The 20,662-nt window shown below is 45.5% G+C and overlaps 1 long non-coding RNA gene across 2 annotated transcripts in view; it reads left to right on the top strand.

Moving 5' to 3' along the window:
- LOC114839439 overlaps positions 1–19,977 on the top strand; it is a 157,681-nt gene extending 137,704 nt beyond the window's left edge. For both annotated transcript variants that reach the window (XR_003781895.1, XR_003781894.1), the window contains one exon: positions 19,927–19,977. This is a non-coding gene — a long non-coding RNA (uncharacterized LOC114839439). The remainder of the gene's footprint in view (positions 1–19,926) is intronic.
- The last annotated feature ends 685 nt before the right edge of the window (positions 19,978–20,662 follow it).

The raw sequence follows: 20,662 nt of genomic DNA, 5'->3' as shown, positions 1-20,662 counted from the left end.
TCTCCGTCTGTGTGTCCGTCTGTGTCGGTCTGTGTGTCCGTCTGTGTGTCCGTCTGTGTGTCCGTCTGTGTGTCTGTCTGTGTCGGTCTGTGGGTCGGCCTGTGTGTCTGTCTGTGTCGGTCTGTGGGTGCGTGGTCAGCTTACAGAAAAATATATAGTGGGAAGCTTTAGTCTACTGGAAACACTGTGAACTAGATTGTGACTGGAACGGTGCTACCAGCGACCTATATGTCAAGATCTTCACTATGATACACACAACACTCAACATTTTGATACCCTAGGAGAAGAACAAAAACGAGCACACGTGTGTCGACCTGTCCCTTGGTGTATGAAGGGAGTCTTTTAGTCGGACAGTGTTTTTCACAAAAGGGTCGGACATACGGATATGTAGAGATACATTGACCCTGACATTTTGGACACCCTTGTAAAAGAGAAATGTTGTTCATCAGCTTAATCTTATTTAAGCACAGGGTCGCTTAGCTATCCGAATTCTGATTTAGCTGGAAAAAAATGGTTCAGACTGTGCTATATTGTTGATTTATTTGATTTCAATAGTTTACTTTCTTCACTCTAACCACAACAGTTCAACAATACTACAGTATGTCCACATAGCCTATTTTATCTTTCCTCTGTTGTTCCCTCTGACCTTCTGGACATGCAACTGATTCATTCTTTATGTATAGGATTGATTGAAATTAATTGGTTTCGGCAGGATCACTGGACACAGCGAAGAGCTCAGAACTGAGTTGTTTGTTTAAATCTCAGTGCTGCTTTAATAGTTTTGTTTTGGTTTCAAGTTAAAAACATTATGATAATTGTTCAAATGATTACTTCACCCATGATGTTTGTGTCAAATACTAACATTTATCAGCCCATTATCAGCAGTTTTACCTGTGGGTAAACAGGATTTTAAAGTAAATTACTGAGGTCTTTTTGGGATACATTCTGCCAGACACACTCTTCCCAATCTGCTACAGGCAGGCAGAGAGAAAGTGTGTGGATTGCAGGATTGAAATAGCAGAAAATGTATTTTAGAAGTTTAAAAAAACACTTTAAAAGGTTGACCCTCAGATTTTGTCATATTTTGTTCTCAAACATACACTCACCTAAAGGATTAGGGAGAAGCAGCGTCTACTTTCAGCCACATTTGAGCCATTCTTTAGCATGGGGCGGGTTTGAAATGTGGGGGCAAATGGGCGTTTCGTTTTCTTCACTTTATAAACTCTGTATAATAGGAACACCATACTAATACTGTGTTTGACCCCCTTTTGCCTTCAGAATTGCCTTAATTCTACATGGCATTGATTCAACAAGGTGCTGAAAGCATCCTTTAGAAATGTTGGCCCATATTGATAGGATGGCATCTTGCAGTTGATGGAGATTTGTGGGATGCACATCCAGGGCACGAAGCTCCCGTTCCGTCACATCCCAAAGATGCTCTATTGGGTTGAGATCTGGTGACTGTGGGGGCCATTTCAGTACAGTGAACTCATTGTCATGTTCAAGAAACCAATTTGAAATGACACCATGACATGGTGCATTATCCTGCTGGAAGTAGCCATCAGGGGATGGGTACATGGTGGTCATAAAGGGATGGACATGGTCAGAAACAATGCTCAGGTAGGCCGTGGCATTTAAACAATGCCCAATTGGCACTAAGGAGCCTAAAGTGTGCCAAGAAAACATCCCCCACACCATTACACCACCACCACCAGCCTGCACAGTGGTAACGAGGCATGATGGATCCATGTTCTCATTGTGTTCACACCAAATTCTGACTCTACCATCTGAATGTCTCAACAGAAATCCAGACTCATCAGACCAGGCAACATTCTTCCAGTCTTCAACTGTCCAGTTTTGGTGAGCTCGTGCAAATTGTAGCCTCTTTTTCCTATTTGTAGTGGAGATGAGTGGTACCTGGTGGGGTCTTCTGCTGTTGTAGCCCATCCGCCTCAAGGTTGTGCGTGTTGTGGCTTCACAAATGCTTTGCTGCATACTTCGGTTGTAACGAGTGGTTATTTCAGTCAAAGTTGCTCTTCTATCAGCTTGAATCAGTTGGCCCATTCTCCTCTGACCTCTAGCATCAACAAGGCATTTTCGCCCACAGGACTGCCGCATACTGGATGTTTTTCCCTTTTCAAACCATTCTTTGTAAACCCTAGAAAAGGTTGTGCGTGAAAATCCCAGTAACTGAGCAGATTGTGAAATACTCAGACCGGCCCGCCTGGCACCAACAACCATGCCACGCTCAAAATTGCTTAAATCACCTTTCTTTCCCATTCTGACATTCAGTTTGGAGTTCAGGAGATTGTCTTGACCAGGACCACACCCCTAAATGCATTGAAGCAACTGCCATGTGATTGGTTGATTAGATAATTGCATTAATGAGAAATTGAACAGGTGTTCCTAATAATCCTTTAGGTGAGTGTACTTTCATTACAATGAAGTTATTTCTCAAACACAAAACATTTCAATGAGTAGTATGATCTTTTTCCAAAAGTATAGATTTTAATATTATTGACACCCCTACAATAAATATTTCAAGAAGCCTCCCTTGGAGTGGCTAATAGCACTGAGTCTCTTCCGGCAAACTTTGACAAGGTTGGCTCACACTTTTGGAGGGATCTTGGACCAATCCTCCATGTAGCACATTTCAAGTTCCTTGATAGTCTTAGGTTTGCCCTTGTGGATTGCCCTCTTCAAATTCAGACCACAGGTTTTCAATCGGATTGACATCTGAAGACTGAGCTGGCCATTGTCAAACCCCTTATTTTATGGTTCAGCAACCATTTCAATGTTTATTTTGATATATGTTTGGTGTCATTGTCTTGTTGAAAGGTCTTTACATGGCCAAGTCTCAATCTCCAGAGGTAACCAGGTTTTGACTTATTACAGTACGTTTGCGTACCCTGGCAGAAATTGTGACATTTTGGCATTGATTTTGAAAATATGACTGATCATGCAAAACAAATTAAGGATAGTGATCATATGAACCCATTTATTATCACATAGTTGTTTGGCTCCTTTTTAAATCATAATGATAACAGAAATCACCCAAATGGCCCTGAAAGTTTACATACTCTTGAATTTATGGCCTTGTTACAGACACACAAGGTGACATACACAGGTAAAAATGGCAGTGAAAGGTGAATTTCAAACACCTGTGGCTTTTTAAATTGCAATTTATGTCTGTGTATGAACAGTCAATGAGATTGTGGATGTACTGAGCAGACTAGATACTGAGCCATGGGGAGCAGAAATGAACTGTCAAAAGACCTGCTTGACAAGGCAATGGAACTTCTTAAAGATGTTAAAGGAAATAAAAAGATATCCAAAGCCTTGCAAATGCCAGTTAGTACTGCTCAATCACTTATTAAGAAGTGGATTCAGGGATCTCTTGATCAAGGTCAGGTAGACCAAGAAAGATTGCAGCCAAAACTGCCAGATGAATTGTTCGGGATACAAAGAGAAACCCACAGGTAACCTCAGGAGAAATATAGGATGCTCTGGAAAAACATGGTGTGGTTGTTTCAAGGAGCACAATACGACGATACTTGAACAAAAATGAGCTGCATGATCGAGTTGCCAGAAAGAAGCCTTTACTGAGGCAGTGCCACAAAAAAGCCTGGTTACAGTATGCCCGACAACACCTTGACACGCCTCACAGCTTCTGGCACACTGTAATTCGAGACCAAAACATAGCTTTATGGTCACAACCATAAGTGCTATGTTTGGAGAGGGGTCAACAAGGCCTATAGTGAACAGAATACCATCCTCACTGTGAAGCATTGTGGTGGCTCACTAATGTTTTGGGGGTGCGTGAGCTCTAATGGTGTTAGCACTGAAAGGAACCCAAATGCAGACCAGATGAGTGAAGTGCAAAAATTAGTTTAATAGGAGAGGGGAAGGAGAGGGGTAGGTTTGAGGGCAGAAGCAGGTGCAGGATAGTCGTGGGCAAGCAGAGGGTTCGGTACACGGGCTGGTGGCGGAGGCACAGGCAGGTAGTAGGCAGAGTAGTAGTGGACGGGCAGAAGGTCGGTACACGGGCTGGCGGCAGAGGTACAGGCAGGGAGTAGGCAGAGTAGTAGTGGGCAGGCAGGAGGTCGGTACACGGGCTGGTGGCAGAGGTACAGGCAGGGAGTAGGCAGAGTAGTAGTGGACGGGCAGGAGGTCGGTACACGAGCTGATGAGGGTCGTCAAGAAGATTCCTATAGTCACAGAGAGACAAGATAGTTTAGATCGAATAGCAAGGCGTATTTCAGGATTTCGTAATGAGCCGTAACACATACGAATGTGGATCAACGATCCGGCAGGGACGGGTCGTCAGGGCTCCTCAGATATACAGCTGGTGATGAGCCAAGCGGGAACAGGTGTGTGATAGGTAATAGGGAACAGCTGGCACCGGCTCTACTCTAAGGAGTGACGCCACGCCCCCTAATGCGTTGCCCCGACAACCTAGAGAAACCAAAACACGGCACCTCAAGGGAGGGAGGACGTGACCGTACCCCACGCCGACAGACGCCCCCGGGCGGACCACCTGGCGCACAAGTGTGGCGCAGGTAAAAGGCACGCAGCAACCTGGGGTCCAGGATCTGGCTCCGAGGCAACCAACACCGTTCCTCCAGCCCATACCCCTCCCAGTCAACGAGGTACTGGTAGCCCCGCCCCTGCCGGCGGGCATCCAGGATCCGGCGCACCGTGTAGACAGGACCCCCACCGACCCACCGAGGGGGGGGGGGGGGACCAGGAGGAGGAGGCAGCAGAGGGCTGAGGAGGAGCGGCTTCAATCAGGACACGTGAAACGCAGGATGGACCCTGAGGGACCGAGGCAACTTGAGCCTAACCACCACGGGGTTGATGACCTTGCCAACCACGAAGGGGCCATTGTATCTGGGGGACAATTTCTAGGAAGTCAGTCTTCAGAGGCAGGTTCTTGGTGGAGAGCTATACCTTATCGCCCACGGTGTAGGCGGGTGCTGGGACGCGATGGCGGTTGGCATTCCGTTGGTACTGACCTGCCGCACGAAGAAGCGCCGCCGGGGCCCTATGCCAGGTCCGGTGGCAGCGGCGTATGTGGTGCTGGACGGATGGAACGGCCAGGTCCTTCTCTTCGGAGGGAAACAGGGGCGGCTGATACCCATAAAGACACTGGAAGGGGGACATACCTGTGGCGACCGTAGGAAGAGTGTTGTGGGCATATTCCACCCACGGCAACTGGGCTGCCCAGGTGGTCGGGTTGGATGAGACCAGACAACGCAACGCAGTTTCCAGCTTCTGGTTCGCCCGTTCGGCTTGACCGTTGGTCTGGGGGTGGAACCCGGAAGACAGGCTGACCGTGGCTCCGATTGCGGTGCAGAAGGCTTTCCAAATGGCAGAGGTGAACTGGGGACCCCGATCGGAGACGACATCGCATGGCAACCCGTGGACGCGGAAGACCTCCTGGACGAGCAGGGCCGCGGTCTCCTTGGCTGTGGGGAGTTTAGGCAGAGGAAGGAAGTGGGTGAACTTACTGAAACGGTCAACGACAGTGAGCATGACTGTATTACCCTCAGAGGCCAGAAGGCCAGTGACAAAGTCCAGCGCCAGGTGTGACCAGGGATGACGAGGAGTGGGCAGGGGACGCAGGAGGCCCGCGCTGGACCTGTTGGAGCCCTTATTCCGTGAACACGTGGAACATGCGGCAACGTACTGCTGAGTGTCCTTTCCCATCGAGGGCCACCAGAATCTCCGTCTAAGGAAGGACATGGTCCGTGCCATACCGGGGTGACAGGTCAGCCAAGAGGCGTGTGCCCATTGCAGCACCGTCGGACATACGGCTTCAGGGACAAAAAGACGGTCAGGAGGACTGCTTGCCCGGACCCGGGTCGTTTCGGAGAGCAACCAGCACCTCCTCCTCCACCTTCCAAAGCACGGCCCCGATGAAGCGTTCCTCGGGCACAATGGTGTCGATCGGAACACCGGCGTCCTCCCTCTCTTCAGCGAATGCGCGAGACAGAGCGTCAGGCTTCACATTCCAGGAGCCGGGCCTGTAGGACAGTGTGAAATTAAAATGTTCAAAGAACAAAGCCCACCTGGCTTGACGGGAATTGAGGCGTTTTGCCGTTCTCACGTATTCCAGGTTTTTGTGGTCCGTCCATACCACAAACGGGTGTTCCGCCCCCTCCAACCAGTGCCGCCACTCCTCCAAGGCGAGCTTAACGGCGAGCAGCTCCCGATTGCCCACGTCGTAATTAGCTTCTGCAGGGGATAGCCGACGAGACAAAAAGGCACAGGGGTGAAGCTTACCGGCCTCAGCTGTTAGTTGGGATAGGACAGCTCCCGCCCCCACGTCCGAAGCGTCTACCTGAACCACGAATTGCCAGGACGGGTCAACCATTCATTCCCCTCCCTGATCCTGACCAAATGGTAGGCGTTACGCAGGTCCAATTTGGTGAATACTGCCTCTTGGAGCAGGTCGTAGGCAGTGTTCATAAGAGGCAAGGGGTATTTGTTCCTAAGAGTGATGTTATTCAGCCCTCTGTAGTCAATGCAAGGCCTGAGGCCCTCATCCTTCTTGCCCACGAAAAAGAACCCTGCGCCCAAGGGGGATGAGGAGGGACCGATGAGCCCGGCCTCCAGGGACTCCCTGATGTATTTTTCCTGCGCCTCCCTTTCAGCCTTGGAAATTCTGTACAGAAGCCCCCGAGGGTAGGTGACGCCAGGCAGTAGCTCAATAGCACAATCATAGGGTCGGTGAGGGGGAAGAGAGAGAGCCTGTTTGCTGAATACTTTGCTTAAGTTGTGGTACTCCGTGGGAACCCGGGACAGGTCAGGGGGCTGTGCGTCTTTCACCGGCGGACGCTTTGACGGGGAACAAGCCAACCAGAGGCATTCGGAGTAGCACGCCGTGCCCCAGGAGGTCACCTTCCCTGCCCTCCAATTGATAGTCGGGTTTTGCCGAACCAGCCAGTTGTGCCCCAGGATTATGGGGAACCGGGGTGAGCGGATGACGAGGAACCCAATGTCTTCATGATGGTTACCAGATAACCAGAGACGCACAGGCCTGGTCCTGTGCGTAACCCGTGCCAACAACCAGCCATCCAAGGTGATTGCGTCGATGGCCTCCTCCAAACGGACAGTCGATAACCCCAGCTGTTCCACCAATGTGGCGTCGATGAAGCTGTCGTCAGCACCGAAATCGATCAGGGCCTGGTATTGGCACGTGTGGCCACCGACAGTAAGGGTTGTGTGGAACAGTGTGCGTGGTTGGGGGTCTGGGAGGTCGTTGGTCTTGTGGCTCGCTTGGACGCCTCCTATGTCTAGCGAGCCCATCAGTTTGGTGGCGAGATAATGTCCCAAACGACTGCAGTACAGGCAGCTTTTGCTGTCTCTCCTTTGCTGTTGTTCTTCTTTGTCGATATGGTAGTGCCCCACCTGCTTTGGTTTGGGTTCAGCCGGCTTCGCCTCCCTCTCCGTGCCCGGGACTGCTGGTGGGCAATAACGCCCCTCCCCTTCGGGGTGTCTGGAGGGTGGTTGCATGGGACGACCGCCCCGCTTTCTTTCTCTCCTCCGTTCCCTGATCCGATTGTCCACCTGCATGGCCAGGGAAATGGTGTCATCTAATCCCATGGTCTCGGGATATGAGAGGAGTTCATCCTTCAGTTGTTCGCTGAGGCCGTTGTAGAACCCCGCTTGTAGTGCTTCTCCATTCCATCCGCTTTCCTCCGCCAGCATACGGAATTCAACCACGTACTCCGCCACGCTGCGGACACCCTGGTGGAGAGCGAACAACCGTTTGGATGCATCCCAGTCACGGACTGGGTGGTCAAACACTTTCCTAATCTCGTTTGTGAAGTCGCTTTAGGTCTGGGTGTACGGGCTCTGTCGTTCCCAGATGGCTGACGCCCATTTCAGTGCGTCGCCTCGGAGTAAGCCTATCACATAGGCGATCTTGGACTTCTCTGTGGAATAGGTGCAGGGTTGTTGGTCGAATACGAGGCTGCATTGCAAGAGGAAGAAACGACAGAGTTCCATATCCCCGTCATATCTCTCAGGGTATGGAACAGCCTCTGGTGCCAGGGGTTCTGGTGCGGGCGCTGAAGCAGAAGCCTGGGGCTCGGCGGGTGTGTTGAGTCGCTCCTGGATGGCCGTCACGCTGTTAGACAGGTTTTGCAGTCCAGTCATTATCTCCTGAAGCGAGGTGCTGTGATGTCCTAACAAGGTGCCCTGCATCGACACGGCCTGACGGACGGCATCCAGATCCGCTGGGTTCATGATGGCCGGATCGTTCTGTCAGCAATGAACCCAAATGCAGACCGGATGAGTGAAGTGCAAAAATGAGTTTAATATGAGAGGGGAAGATTGGGGAAGGAAAGGGGTAGGTTCGAGGGCAGGAGCAGGTGCAGGATAGTTGTGGGCAAGCAGAGGGTTCGGTACACGGGCTGGTGGCGGAGGCACAGGCAGGTAGTAGGCAGAGTAGTAGTGGGCGGGCAGGAGGTTGGTACACGGGCTGACGGCAGAGGTACAGGCAGGGAGTAGCCAGAGTAGTAGTGGGCGGGCAGGAGGTGATAACACGGGCTGACGGCAGAGGTACAGGCAGGGAGTAGGCAGAGTAGTAGTGGGCGGGCAGGAGGTCGGTACACGGGCTGGCGGCAGAGGTACAGGCAGGGAGTAGGCAGAGTAGTAGTGGACGGGCAGGAGGACGGTACACAAGTTGATGATGGTCGTCAGGAAGATTCCTATAGTCACAGGGAGACAAGATAGTTTAGATCGAATAGCAAGGCGTATTTCAGGATTTCGTAATGAGCCGTAACACATACGAATGTGGATCAACGATCCGGTAGGGACGGGTCGTCAGGGCTCCTCAGATTTACAGCCGGTGATGAGCCAAGCGGGAACAGGTGTATAATAGGTATTAGGGAACAGCTGGCACCGGCTCTACTCCAAGGAGTGACGCCACGCCCCCTAATGCGTTGCCCCGACAACCTAGAGAAACCAAAACACGGCACCTCAAGGGAGGGAGGACGTGACAAAAGGAACAGAGAATCTTGTGAAAATTGATGGCAAGATGAATGCAATTCTTGCCAATTTGCATTCTTCTGCACGAAAGCTGCGCATGGGACACACTTTGACTTTTCAGCATGACAATGACCCTAAGCACAAGGCCAAGTTAACCCTCCAGTGGTTACAGCAGAAAAAGGTGAAGGTTCTGGAGTGGCCATCACAGTCTCCTGACCTTAATATCATCGAGCCACTCTTGGGAGATCTCATAAGTACGGTCCATGCAAGACGACCAAAGACTTTGCATGACCTGGAGGCATTTTGCCAAGTCAAATGGGCAGCTATACCACCTGCAAGAATTCAGGGCCTCATAGACAACTATTACAAAAGACTACACGCTGTCATTGATGATAAAGGGGGCAACACACAGTATTAAGAACTAAAGGTATGCAGACTTTTGAACAGGGGTCAGTAAAAAACTTTGTTGCCATGTTTTGTTTTAATCCCATAAGAAATCATAAACATGTTTTGCCTGCTCACTCATGTTTTCTTTACAAATGGTACATATATTACCAATTCTCCAAGAGCATGCAAACTTTTGAACAGAACTGTATATCCTCATGCTAGCAGCAGCTAATTTGGCTTCAATACCGCCCAGCTATTATAGCTAGCAGGTAACATTGGCAAATTACTCTTCTAAACATAATGTTGGGTATCTAGTAAATGCAACATTTGATAGAGGATCAGCTAATATTGCTAATATCAATCACTTCATGTACTTACAGGATTTTCTTTCATTGATTGTAGTCATTTTCAGTCAGAAAGCTGTCAGGTTAACTGTATGTGCGGTTTTCCACCTTTAGCTCTGTGTGTGTGTGAAGCATGACAACCACCTGTAAAGCTGAATAGGAATTGCTGGGCAACCGGACTCACTTATCCAGGCTACCAAGACCGCTGCCTCAGGCCAGCGAATAAATAAATTATTGCTGCAAATTATATAGTGTCCTTGAAGACCGATAACTTTCACAATCATTATTGATGATTTTAATGAGTGTCGAAATACATTTTTGTGGCCCCCACAAAATATAAATATAATATATATTATGAGGGTTCTAAATAGGCTTATAGAGGGTCTCGGACCCCTCCAGTCCCCTCTCATTTTCAACCCTGCTTATACCCCAGGGAAACAGGAACAACTGAATGGAATCAATACGGATTCTGTAGAGACTGAGACCAATTCTAAAGCGTAACATTTTGTACCGGACATCTCTTTGTTTGGATTTATTTTTTAAATATTCTTCAAGGGTGCCAACCCTTTTGAACCATATGTTTTGCAGGAAAATCGTACTGCTTAATACAATGTTTTGTGTTTGAGAGATTAGTGTGTTGAAATAAAAATGCATGCCTTATGTTTGAGCCCAAAATATAACTAATTGTTTCTGTTGTTTAATTTTGCATTCACTTTTGCTCAATTTCATAAATGGTGACAATACTTGACTCTAACTCCCTAATTTCTGGTTGGATATTAGCAGTGTACTAAAACAAACCATGCCTCATAAAAGCAGATGACATTATCAGGTTTTAAATAGGTTTCTGAATACATATTTTAAAAAGCTTTCTGCCTCTGCATGGATTGCGATGTGAAACAGGCACTGGCCATTTGATTGGGACAGGCTGTGCATCGAGTATGTCCACAGATTCTTTAGATGTTAATTATCCAACATTATATTTGTCAAACATTATTGGCTATTTACTGTATCAAATGTTTTTTTTTTTCAATCGCCCGTTTGGGGTTGTTAAAGTTACACTTAGTCTGAATCCACCAATGTATGTTCTGTATATATTCATTACATTGTGGAGCTGTAAATGCATACTACGAAACTGAAGTTAATCATTGTTATTCAGTTATGTGTAGCTTATTTGGTTGGTGCGTTGACACAGATGTTGGAATGCGTTGAATTTATTTAATAGCATTTGGAATATACACTCACCTAAAGGATTATCAGGAACACCTGTTCAATTTCTCATTAATGCAATTATCTAATCAACCAATCACATGGCAGTTGCTTCAATGCATTTAGGGGTGTGGTCCTGGTCAAGACAATCTCCTGAACTCCAAACTGAATGTCAGAATGGGAAAGAAAGGTGATTTAAGCAATTTTGAGTGTGGCATGGTTGTTTGACTGAAATAACCACTCGTTACAACCGAGGTATGCAGCAAAGCATTTGTGAAGCCACAACACGCACAACCTTGAGGCGGATGGGCTACAACAGCAGAAGACCCCACCGGGTACCACTCATCTCCACTACAAATAGGAAAAAGAGGCTACAATTTGCACAAGCTCACCAAAATAGGACAGTTGAAGACTGGAAGAATGTTGCCTGGTCTGATGAGTCTGGATTTCTGTTGAGACATTCAGATGGTAGAGTCAGAATTTGGCGTAAACAGAATGAGAACATGGATCCATCATGCCTTGTTACCACTGTGCAGGCTGGTGGTGGTGGTGTAATGGTGTGGGGGATGTTTTCTTGGCACACTTTAGGCCCCTTAGTGCCAACTGGGCATCGTTTAAATGCCACGGCCTACCTGAGCATTGTTTCTGACCATGTCTATTAGCATGGCACATCTTGACGTGGCAATATTTGCCCTACTCTTCTCTTCCAAATCTGTCAGATTGCGATGACATCTCCTGTGCACAGCCCTCTTCAGATCACCTCACAGATGTTCAATTGTATTCAGGTCTGGGCTCTGGCTGGGCCTTTCCAAAACGTTAATCTTCTTCTGGTGAAGCAATGCTTTTGTGGATTTGGATGTGTGCTTTGGGTCGTTGTCGTGCTGAAAGGTGAACTTCATCTTCAGCTTTCTAACGGACCTGAAGGTTTTGTGCCAAAATTGCCTGATATTTGGAACTGTTTATAATTCCCTCCACCCTGACTAAGGCCCCAGTTCCAGCTGAAAAACATCCCAAAAACATGATGCTGTGTTTGTAAGACCCTAACCCATAGCCCATAGCCCATTCATATGAAGAATTCCAATACTTGCCATAAATTCCTGCAGTTCCTTAAATGTTGCTGTAGGCCTCTTGGAAGCGTCACTGACCAGTTTTCTTCTCATCTTTTCATAAATTTAGGAGGGACGTCCAGTTCTAGGTAATGTCTCTGTTGTGCCATATTTTCTCCACTTGATTATGACTGTCTTCACTGTGTCCCATGGTATATCTAATGCTTTTGCTCTGAGATGAAACTAAGAAAATGTCAGGAAAATCCTACTAGGACAGCTGAACTTTATTTGTGATTAATCAGAGTCACTTTAAATGATGGCAAGTGTGTAATGACTTCTATTTAACATGAGTTTAATGTGATTGGTTAATTCTGAACTCAGCCACACCCCCAGTTATAAGAGTGTGTGCACACTTAAGGTTATTGTAAGGTTTTTATTTTTGTCTCATTCTTTTACATCACAAAAATCTGGTATTTTCACAGGGGTGTGTATACTTTTTATATCCACTGTACCATAGCATTAATATTTCCCACCAGCAAATCTTAATAAGGTTGACAGGAGACTGAGCTTGTCCATGGTGGATGACAAACACTCACTTTCAATCCGTAGCTCTAAGTGGCACCGACTGTGCCACAAAACCATGCTGAAGTAGTAAAGTTAATATCCATGTTTATAAACACAATGTTTTTCAAGTGCAAGGGGAGGGTCGTGTGAAACTAATTTGAATGTTGCGGAGGGGGGATGAAGACCTGACAGGCTGCTGGAGCCAACACATTTCATTCACAGGTCAGGGGATCTAGCGCGGCTTTGCAGGTCTTTGGAAGAGCCATTCAACAGAACATATAACACCACAGTTCTGACAGGGTGCCCGTTGGTTCCCACGGTAACATCAGACGTAGCTGTCTACTGATTGGCCATCTGGTATTATTTTATGTCACTCCCTATTTGACTCAGAAATTCACTCTGTTGGTGGCTTCGAGCACATCATCCCATATCAACTGTAATATGAATATGCTTTGGTTACAATTTGACCAACTCTGTGTTAGCTGAGCCATTTCCTTTATATCCATGGAATCCCCAGACCAGGATTTATCTGTTTACATATTTGACTTAGGGAAGACCACAACCCCAGCAATCACAGGGAGTCTTTAGGCACAATATGATGTCATTACGTCTGCCCCCATAGTGCTACTAATGTGTAGGATGCCGTTGAAGATTCATTTCTTTAAAAGCAGAGGCAATTCAGTGGATATTGATGTCAAATAAATACTCTATATGCTTTTCTCTTTCTCTGTCTCACTCACACACTCGCATACACACAAACAGTATATTAAATTATCACTATTAGCGTTCCCTCCTCACCAGAGAGGAGACAACATACATGTTTACCTTTATGGAGCTGCGGAGGCCTCATCAATGCTTTATCTCCTTCTGCCTCGTTTGTTTTTTGCCATTGTGAAGGAAACACTTTGAAGAAAGTGGCTGATGACACCTCCCATCATTAGGCATGTGTTGCCTTCTCATCTGTGACTTTTTATTGTGGAGCACTAGATATGATAGATACTTATTGCCATCCAGTCTTTTGTTCTTTTTGAGTGGCTTTGACAGTTTGGTTATTACTGTACCTTCTTTCTTCCAGGATACAAGTCATCTTTGAGGCAAGGGTATTTTCCTTTTTTCTTTAAAAAAAAACCCCTGCATTCGTAGTGTCATACATATTCAAATTAGCTATTGAAAAAAAGAAGGGACATCTTACCTATCATGGCTTGATTCTGCCAGTAAAGCCTTAGGGTTTTATCACTAATGTTCAATCATGTCCAGCTTTGTTTCATATCACTGACATCCCACTGGTGTCTTGGGCACGATGATTAGCCCATGTTCCAGACATTTCACAAACTTAGCTATGTAATTACAGGAAAATCTACTTATCAAGGTCTGCCTTTCTAAAGTCTTGATTCATAAATTCATAATAACTGGCTTAGATTTTAAACAAATCAAATATACCTGTACAAATGCAATGAGATACTTTTAATCTTGACTTAAAGGGAAATGTTTCCGCTGTTCTGTTTACTTGTATATACTGTACTGCATGTATATATATATATATATATATATATATATATAAAGACGCATATATAATATGGTATTAACATTTCATATCAACCAAAAACTGTTTTTATAGCCCTTTTTACATGAGCAGTTGTTTAAGTGCTTATACAGAGACCCAGCCTAAAACCCCACAGAGTAAACCACAACAAAAAATTGATGCACCGTGGCTTGGAAGAACTCCCTAGTAGGGTTGGAACCTAGGAAGAAACCCAGAAAAATGCTGGACAAGGGGGTGTCTTCCCTCGTCTGGCTGTGCAAACAAAACAAATGCAACGTAATAAATTGGGACTGAGACAGGATAGAAAGGCCCTAGTCCACTGCCATAAACTATTGCAGCGTCAAAGTAGGGATGGAGACAGGAGTGGATCTGGAGACACTGTAGCCTTGTCCGAATATTACCCTGGACGTGGCCAGCCAGGCCGGAAATAATGCCATGCATTTCGCCAATCTTTGCCAAGCACCAGACCACCAAACCAACTGCAAATCACCCTGAGACAGGGCTGATTATAGCCCATGAAGTTTACTCCCATCACACAGCAAGGGGGTACAAGGGTAAGCCAGACAATTCGACTCCGAATGGCATTGGAGAGGGGACATCCCAGTGGAGATGAGAGCCCACCAGGCAAAGACCTCAGTGCCTTTCTGTTCACCTTTACACCCCTGGGCCATACTAAACTTAATCATAGACCTTCCTAAAGAGAAGTCTTCAGGAGACACTTAAAGGTTGAGACTGAGTCTTTGTCTCTCACTTTAAATGGTAAATCATTCCACAGTAGTGAAGCTCTATGGGGAAAATCCCTTTGTTTAGAAATTTGAGGTACAATAAGGAGGCATGCATCTTGTGATCTTAGCGTACATATAGGTATATATGTATATATACACTCACCTAAAGGATTATTAGGAACACCATACTAATACTGTGTTTGACCCCCTTATGCCTTCAGAACTGCCTTATTTCTACGTGGCATTGATTCAACAAGGTGCTGAAAGCATTCTTTAGAAATGTTGGCCCATATTGATAGGATAGCATCTTGCAGTTGATGGAGATTTGTGGGATGCACATCCAGGGCACGAAGCTCCCGTTCCACCACATCCCAAAGATGCTCTATTGGGTTGAGATCTGGTGACTGTGAGGGCCATTTCAGTACAGTGAACTCATTGTCATGTTCAAGAAACCAATTTGAAATTATTAGAGCTTTGTGACATGGTGCATTATCCTGCTGGAAGTAGCCATCAGAGGATGGGTACATGGTGGTCATAAAGGGATGGACATGGTCAGAAACAATGCTCAGGTAGGCCGTGGCATTTAAATGATGCCCAATTTGCACTAAGGGGCCTAAAGTGTGCCAAGAAAACATCCCCCACACCATTACACCACCACCACCACCAGCCTGCACAGTGGTAACAAGGCATGATGGATGCATGTTCTCATTGTGTTTACGCCAAATTCTGACTATACCATCTGAATGTCTCAACAGAAATCGAGACTCATCAGACCAGGCAACATTCTTCCAGTCTTCAGCTGTCCAATTTAGGTGAGCTCGTGCAAATTGTAGCCTCTTTTTCCTATTTGTAGTGGAGATGAGTGGTACCCGGTGGGGTCTTCTGCTGTTGTAGCCCATCCGCCTCAAGGTTGTGCGTGTTGTGGCTTCACAAATACTTTGCTGCATACCTCGGTTGTAACGAGTGGTTATTTCAGTCAAAGTTGCTCTTCTATCAGCTTGAATCAGTTGGCCCTTTCTCCTCTGACCTCTAGCATCAACAAGGCATTTTCGCCCACAGGACTGCCGCATACTGGATGTTTTTCCCTTTTCACACCATTCTTTGTAAACCCTAGAAATGGTTGTGCGTGAAAATCCCAGTAACTGAGCAGATTGTGAAATACTCAGACCGGCCCGTCTGGCACCAACAACCATGCCACGCTCAAAATTGCTTAAATCACCTTTCTTTCCCATTCTGACATTCAGTTTGGAGTTCAGGAGATTGTCTTGACCAGGACCACACCCCTAAATGCATTGAAGCAACTGCCATGTGATTGGTTGATTAGATAATTGCATTAATGAGAAATTGAACAGGTGTTCCTAGTAATCCTTTAGGTGAGTGTGTGTGTATATAGTTAAGATTGTAGCAGCTCTGTTTGGCACTTACTGAAGTTGATTTATTCACTTATCAGGGGAACCGTAGAGAAGAGCATTGCAATACTCTTATCTTGCTGTAACTAAAGAATTAGCAATGTTTCGAAGATGGAAAAAGCCTCTCTTAAAATGTATTTTATATCTTCATCAAAACTGAGTGCAGGGTCGAGGGTAACACTGAGGTCTTACACACTTTTTTGGGATGGGACCATACAACCGTCAAGATCCACTGTGAAATCTGACAACAAATCTCTTTGTTTCTTTGGTCTAAAAATGTGTATTTCATTTTTTTAAAGCAAAATATTTTCTGCCATACACTTCCAAATACCTAAGCTTTCCAGGCCGATAATCTTTGGGCTTATCCGGGTTCGATCAAAATATACAACTGTTTCATCTACATAGCAGTGAAAATTGACATTGTGATTCCGGATAACATCACTAAGACAGCCTAAATAGTTTAAACAATAGTGGTCCCAAAAGAGTATTGAGGAACACCAAAACATACCTTAGATGTTTCAGAGGACAGTTCATCCACACATACCAGCTGATTCGGATTAATAGGATCTAAATCAGGCAAGAACATGCCTGCGAAGCCCAACATGGGTTTCCAATCTCTCCAAAAGAAGGCACTGATCAGTTTACAGCTCTGGAAAAATGATGAGACCACTGCACCTTTTTCTTTCCTTTCCAAAAAAGTAGAAAACGAAAGTTTTGAGTGAGGAACAGAAGTGTTCAATTTGCAGTGGTCTCTTGATTTTAACCCTTCTGTTCCTCACTCAAAATCTTACTTTTCTACTATTTTGGAAATGAAACAAAATGGTGCAGTGGTCTCTTCATTTTTTCCGGTGCTGTAGATGAAGCCAGCACTAAGGTCCATAAACAATAGGATGGATGCAGAACCTTTGTCTGATACCATTGAAAGATAACTTCCAACTTCTTGAGTGCAGTCTCAGTTCTATGATGGGGTCTGATATTTCCTAAGTAGTATTTGTCTTAGGATGTCTTTGAGATAGTGGGAAACATCTTTTCCTAATGTAATTTTTTAGAGCATTCAATATTTGCCTATAATTGTTTAAGATTTTCTTTCTTTCTGCCTTTCAAGCCTTTATTTCTACCACTTTTAGTGGAAGACAGGGAGCAATTATTATGTTCAACATTCTGTAGGTGGACCAAGCACAGGAAGTAGTTTCTTAAGTAGTTTAGTTGGAACAGGGTCCAGTAGACAGCTGATGGGTTTAGAGATCATTACCATTTCAATGAACATGTCGAGCAAAACGGGATTAAAGGGGTTACTTGGTGTGATGTGTAAACTAAATAGGACGGTGGTCCAATATTCCAGGATTATGAGAAAAAACCGAACCACCGAATCCCATTCCACTGGACAAAAGTCCAATGTATGAAAGTTGTAATACATTCTAAAACATTCTAAAACATGTTGGACAAAAGGCAAATCAGTTATTACATCAGCTATGTTGTCCTTTTCTAAACTTTAACCCTTTCCTGTTAATTTCCCATTTCACTTGTAGAAACAGCCATCTACATTTCCTTGTTGGAAGCAAACCACAATTTCCCAAATGTATAGTGACCCCATAGTGGTTTTACTGCGATTTATACTGATCATCAGAAGCAGTAATTTTTTCTCAGTCTCAAAAAGGGAAGCTACCTAGCAGGCTTCTGAAACTGTAAAACCTTTAATTCCATCCTTGTGTGTCCTGAAACCACGTTGGTGGCCAATAGGAGCATTGTTGAAGGTCCAATTTCTATTGAACAAGGATAACCATATCTCCCTCCACTAGGGTACTAGAGTAATCAGAAAACACAGGCCACAATAATTGCTACAAAACATGACTTATTTTTTGATCACACAGCAGGCTCAGTCAACCAGTAACGTCATCGGTTGAACTTTCCCGGCTCAAAATGTAAAAAATACTGCTGTGATACATTCTTGTGTCTGAAAACACCTCCAGTCACTCATAATTATGTAGTGAGACAACAACCCAAATAGTACACCCTTTATCTCATCAAGTTGTTTAACCGAAAACTCTTGACCAAATTCTCTCCTTATCTTGAAATTCTTGTTGTTGTTCTTTATCGCTAACTGTGTGCATTAAATATATCTATACAGTTTCATCCAACCTACGGAATCCATGAAAATATATACATATGGACGTTGAGTTTCTTGCTGAATTTTAATAGGCATACATACAGGTTTATGCTAATTTCTGTTATGAATAATCTTTCGTATGGCGACAGCTTGGTGACACCCTCATGTTTGACGTTCATGTCTGTCTTCTCCCAGCGAGCTGAGGAAGTGACTGCAGCTGCCCTTGATGGAGGCACAGTTCTGCCTCGCCTGTCCACCTTCCTCTTCCTCTCTTCACTGCGTCTCCATATGACTTATCTGCCTGGGCTGGAATCATTGTGGATATCGTACTTGCAGACACAAACAATCCTTCCTGTTCTGAATTCTCTTATTCCTGTCCTCTGCTTGAAATGTATTCTTGCGTTTCAGACTGGCCTTGTGTATAAAGTGCCAAACCCTGCGGTCTAATCCCCTCCCTCACTTTCTGCATCATTGGTCCGGTGGGGTCATTTATTTACATTAGAGCCCAGCAGAAAAGCATCAGAGAAAATCTTTAAGACGAGCCACAATGGCTGCCTTAAGCTGCAACCCAAAAGCCAGTGCAGTTTTGGGCTAACAGGATTTGTGCCTTGTCCGTGTATCAGCCTCTTCAGAATAACAGCCCGGTCTGTCTCTCTCTCCCTGCCTGATTGGAACAAAGTCAGCCCCCACACATATTTTTTCAACACACACACACACACACCTGAGACAGGAGGAACGTAAACAGGTTTAGGTTGCAATCGCTTTCCTCACATGCATACAGTATTCAAATGAGAGGCAAACACACACAGCTACTTTACATTCTTATCCCCTGACTGGCCACCAGTCAGAAATAAGCCTCATTCTCCTGGGTTTATTTTTCCCTTGGCTTGGGTAGGCCAGCTCAGTTAAGATGGCAGAAAAACGACCTCTCCTTTCCTCTCTTGTCCATCCACCATATCCCCTTTCTCATGCTAATGCTGAGATGAATATCCCCTTTCCCCAGTATCTGACCGGGCCAACTTTTTGATTAGCTTCTGAGTCAAAGTTTTATTTCATCTGGGTCAACAGCCATTTTGGAAGGAAGGGAAAACACATATTGGGTTTCTTTAGCTCCAGCTGATGCCCATATTTCATTACTCTATGTGGACATAGAGTTGTGTCATGAACATAAACACAACTCTGTTTTAACGTTCGGCTCTTAACCCACAATCCCACATTCCTATTCCAACCACTATTCACCACAAACGCTTTTGTATCTTTTTTACTTTAATAAATCCACAAATAAACCATGTAGGTTATAGTTTTTTATTTTTTATTACCGTGATAGTGAAATATGGACCAATCGGTCTATCAATAATCAAAATAAATGTACTAATAAATGTATTTTACATACTATATATGTCTGGATCATTGGATGTTCCTTACAGCACAGGGACAGTTATGTTTATGGTCCCCCATGAAAACATGTTCAGTCACATAGTGTAGGAGTCCAGTCCTCCTCTCTAGTTATTAACCTCTCTCTCTCTCTCTCTCTCTCTGTCAATATCTCTCCCCTCTCTTTCTTTTTCTATCTTCCCTTTTCTGTCCGTCTGTTTCAGATGATGATACTGGAGGACAATCCCTGGAGAGAGAGAGTACAGGTATAATAAAGCATCTGAGGTCGAATGTGCACTGGAATCCTACCTCCCTTGCTCTCTTTCCCCTTATCTCTCGATCTATCTCTCACTCACAAACACACACCACACACACCAACAAGTCTTGAGCAGGTTACATGAACCAGATGGCTATGACTGGCTAGCAGTAGCCAGAAAGATATATGCAACAGCTAAGAAGAGTGTGTGTAAGTGTGTATGTTTGTGTGTATGCTTGCGTGTGTATGTGGGTGGGCGTGTTTGTGTATGTGTGTGTGTATGATTGTGTGTGTGCGTGTGTTTGTGTGTGTGTGTATGTTTGTCTGTGTGGGTGCATGTGTCTGTATGTTTGTGTGTGTATGTTTGTGTGTGTGTGGGACTGTGTGTGTGTGTGTGTGAAAGACAGACGGGGTGATGAAGGGGTAGTGTGTCTCATCTCCCCTCTCTCTCTCCCTGATCCACAGGGACCTTGTTTGTGTTCTCCCCACTAGAGTCAAAGCTGTCGTCACCACACACCACCAACTCTACAGGCGCACCGAATCACAGAACACCCCATACACCTTACAACCTCCTCCCCACACCGCCCGGTCCCTGGCGACTGCCCCCCCGCGCCCCCAGAGAGAGGCCTGCGAGTTCACAGCCCAGCGTTAAAGAGTAGTGGCGCTCGGCGACGCCTTGTGCATACGGAGACGTGAGGCGGGCT

This window comes from Esox lucius, chromosome 6 (assembly GCF_011004845.1).
Source record: "Esox lucius isolate fEsoLuc1 chromosome 6, fEsoLuc1.pri, whole genome shotgun sequence".
Lineage (NCBI taxonomy): Eukaryota > Metazoa > Chordata > Actinopteri > Esociformes > Esocidae > Esox > Esox lucius.
Note: the sequence above shows the minus strand (reverse complement) of the source record. Positions and strands in the feature narration are given on the sequence as shown.